Source organism: Ruditapes philippinarum, unplaced genomic scaffold, assembly GCF_026571515.1.
Source record: "Ruditapes philippinarum isolate M1 unplaced genomic scaffold, ASM2657151v2 ctg24884_1_1_1_1, whole genome shotgun sequence".
Lineage (NCBI taxonomy): Eukaryota > Metazoa > Mollusca > Bivalvia > Venerida > Veneridae > Ruditapes > Ruditapes philippinarum.
Window position 1 is genome coordinate 3601 of NW_026866735.1, and position 3980 is coordinate 7580.

General features: G+C 30.7%; 1 long non-coding RNA gene across 1 annotated transcript; it reads right to left on the reverse strand.

Annotated features, from left to right (window-relative positions):
* Positions 1-339: 339 nt before the first annotated feature.
* Positions 340-3959, reverse strand: LOC132733541 (uncharacterized). Its single transcript, XR_009626177.1, has 3 exons — positions 3382-3959; positions 993-1092; positions 340-537 (listed from the first exon to the last, which is right to left on the reverse strand). It is a non-coding gene; the product is annotated as an uncharacterized LOC132733541 (long non-coding RNA).
* Positions 3960-3980: the final 21 nt, after the last annotated feature.

A 3980-nucleotide genomic window follows, 5' to 3' on the forward strand; every position in this document is an offset into this window, starting at 1 on the left:
TAAATAGATGAAAAATTTGAGTGTAACAAATTTATCTTTATACCATTCTTATCACCTCACAAGTCTATGCATAACAATTTCATCTTGACTTGTTTTGCAACTAGTCTGATGCCTGGTTGAAATTGTTTTTGGCAGTCTTTCGCAGAAGATAAATTTTCTCTGTTAAAGAAAGTCAAATATAAGTTAATACAAAGTAAAAAATGGCAGGTTATTTATTTCAAACAAAAACAGATATTTTGTTTAACATTTTCACACTGATATTCATCTTTGAAGTGTCTTCAATCTTAGCTTTTATTAGAATACAACAATGCTGTCAGAGTGTAAACATAAGTCATTGAGCTATAAGAAGCTTTAATTCAGTCAAAATCTGTAATGGATTGCCATGTCTCTACCATTGTCTTGTCCATGGATGTGTATGACATTTCCTTTCAACTGTGTCTGGTGGTATCACAAGCTGGTTTCTATCTGGTAGTGAAGACTCCAAAATAATTCAAGAGTCATGACAAGTACTCCAGATCCAATCATAGAATCACATACCTGCATATAAAGCATATAAAGAAAATTTATCATAAGATGAAAGCAGTAATAATAAGTCAGCTACAATATCGTTCAATTTCATACCTAAATTTAGTATTGTCATGAATAGAAAATAATGTTGAAAAGGTAAAAACACTTCGTGGTGTCCTAGTTTAGTTTATATATGTAGATTTGCTTTGACTACTGATCAATACTTCTTAACAGTGGGCAAACAAATTATAGATTGAAATGTGATAGTGACTAAGTTGTATTAATCATTAACAGAACATAGATTTTTACTTGAAAATACCTTAAAATGTCTTACTTTAGAAAAAAATACTTTAAATCAGTATTTAACAGAAATAAACTATATATATATGTCATACTGTTTGTTTACTTAGCTTAAATGTAATTATGTACAAAAACGAGAACATAATGTTATACAAGATTTTAATTGTTTTCTGTGTATTTCTTACCAAAACGATTATGCAGCAGCTACATCATGTCATTTGTATTCCTACAAGTTACATCGGATACTGACCTCATTCACAGCACCACTGTCCTCAGTCTATATACCTACACGAGCAAAATATTTCACTAAATTTTATGACCATTTAACTTGTTTAAATAGCTTGACAATTTGGGTTTTACTCTATTTTCAGTTAGAAGGAAATATATTTAACTTAAGCACACTGATAACCATTATAAAACATTCTGTCCGAGTCCGAAGTTTCTATACATAACACTTACAAGAAAAGCATTGATGCAAAGCACCAAAGGCGTCCAAGCAAGAAATGCAGCAAGTGAAGATTAACTAGTAGACATATGATTATAAACTTTTCAATGGTTTATTGGTTTTTCCAGAATTGTATATCATTTATGAATGGGTGGACGAAAGACATTGTTCATTATGAACTTTGGTAGGCATGCTGGAGATTAAAATACTACTTGTTTTTTTTCCACAGGAGCTTTTATCAATATTAACGATAATATCCAAAATATACAGGTCAATGATAATATGCAAAATATACTCCCCATATGGTTTAAGTTTATTTATACTATTAGGGGTATTTTTGATATTATCATTAATATTGGTTATTTGATAGAATTTCAAGTTCATGTGGTATTTTTTTTTTTTTTGGAACATACAAAATAGTAGTCAAAATCAATAGGGAGATCAGAGTCGATTTTAGAAAAAGATCATTGGACAGCGAATAGGTTTTATAGTATACTACTGCTAGACCTATTAATTGTCGCCCAACGTCAAAATAGAAGCGACATATAAAGTTCTGAACTTGGTCGATTTAATTATTCACGGTAAAAATGTCATAAGTGCACTCAGGGCTGTAAAAAAGAAAACCGGAAAGAACATACGGAAAAGTCTTTTACAAAATGATAATACTATGATATAACAATTCGTAAAAATTGGCATACTTAAATTTTTTTTCTATAGATTTATAACGAATGCAATTAATTGTTTGAATATGTTTCCATTTCATTTCCTTCAAAATTCTCCAGTTTGTTATTTATTACCATAAATTGTGCGCGACACGAATGACCGTTTCGTTAAACTAAAACTGCTTCTATAAATAGATTTTCGGTCTTTCACAATGTTAAGGTTATAGCTTTCGGATACATGCACAACAATAACATACATTATCGCACGGTTTCGAAATTTTCTTTGTTCTTACTTACCCATTATACTCAGTACACTTCAATGAGCATTTGAAATCTGTATTGATATATAGCAGAACAGTTTTTTCATTGATTCATATAGGAAACAAACTCGACTGCTATATAAGCAGTTGAGTTTTTTTTCGCACCTTGTATATATCAGTGTAGTTTTCATTTTCACAGAGGCCCCAATAGGGCAGGGATAACGAACATTCCCAGTAGCAAAAAAAAATGGAATCAATAAAATAAAATAAAATAAATAAATACAATAAAAACTATAAACAAAGATAATTAATGAATTGAAATTTACTCTCATTTAATCAAAAGGTACATCCGCTGAATGAATTATTAGCACTGAAAAAAAGCCCTTTAATCTTGAATCAATATTGGTAACAGTTTACAATCCGCCTCTAACATTGGATGGCTTTTGTATATCTTTTTTGCGGCAGCGAAAACAACTTTAAAAAAATACCTTATCATAAATAGCTGTAATGAAGCTAACGATTTATTTATTTATTTATTTCTGTTACAAGAAAAAGAAAACGTGATTCCATTGCGATAAAATAGTTATAGTATATGAAACTCGATGGTTAAGAGGATATAACACTGGCTAGGGGACATCTCGGGATGTTTCTGCAAAAAATTGTCTCGCCATTTTTCTAGCAGAAACATCCTTTGATGTCATCCAAGCCAGTGTTATATCCTCGTAACTAACTCGTTTCATATACTATAACTATTACTTAATACCCACTGTGTACTACAAAATGATTAATAAAAAATCCGAAGAGCGCGATTAATTGACAGAAAAGATTATTTCATTTGAATGTGTTCGGAAAAGATTATTTCTTTGTGAATATGTTTGCATTGCGAACTTCTCCAGTTCGCTATTCATTGAACATATCGCGACACTTTATTTTTAATAATCAAACACCCTCATACCAATCGGAATAATTGGCTTTTATGACTGACTAAAAGGCCCGAGAAATTGCAATTGCCCTTTCACAAAATCGGATTTCATTCCATATAGGGCGTCGCGCTTCGGAGCGGACGCCAATAACACATAATCACATTGCGCTATAGAAAATCGATGCGAATTAAGTTGTATCAATGCACTAATTTATTAGAATAACATGGAAATGAAAATGTAACAACATTAATTGCGATAAACTGAATTCGAAATGACACACCCACCTGAAGATTATACGTAGTGTCTTTCATTGAGATGAAACCATTTGCATTTCGTTATAAAACAAAAAATGTCTGTCAATTTCCGTTCCCACTGGCATACAAATATACCAAATATAGATTAGCAATGTTGATTTTTGTTTGTACCCGGAAGTGCAAAGTATCGTAAAATCTCGCAAGTCACATGACGTAACTTAGATTAAAAATTAACATACCTGTAAAATTTAATTGATACTGTATTTGGAAAAACCCGTTCTTACTTTGTATAATATAAACCTTTAAAACTGGAACATTATCGTTATTTAAGTATTTGTGGATTACTACAACAGAAAAAAGCATGTTTTCTCCAGGTTGGTGAATTATAGTTTAACAAATTTACATAACAGACTACAGAATATTTGGATAAAAATGATATTTTACACAATGTACAAATAGGTTTTCAGCTAAAGGGCACGCACTAGTGATCATATGTTTGTACTATTATTGAAAACTTTATAGCTTTAAACCTGTTGTGGAGATTTTTCCAAGGATTTTGATACTATTTCTTTTTTAAATGTCCTGAGAGATATGTACAAAGATACTTACATTCATATTAAACTTTAAAA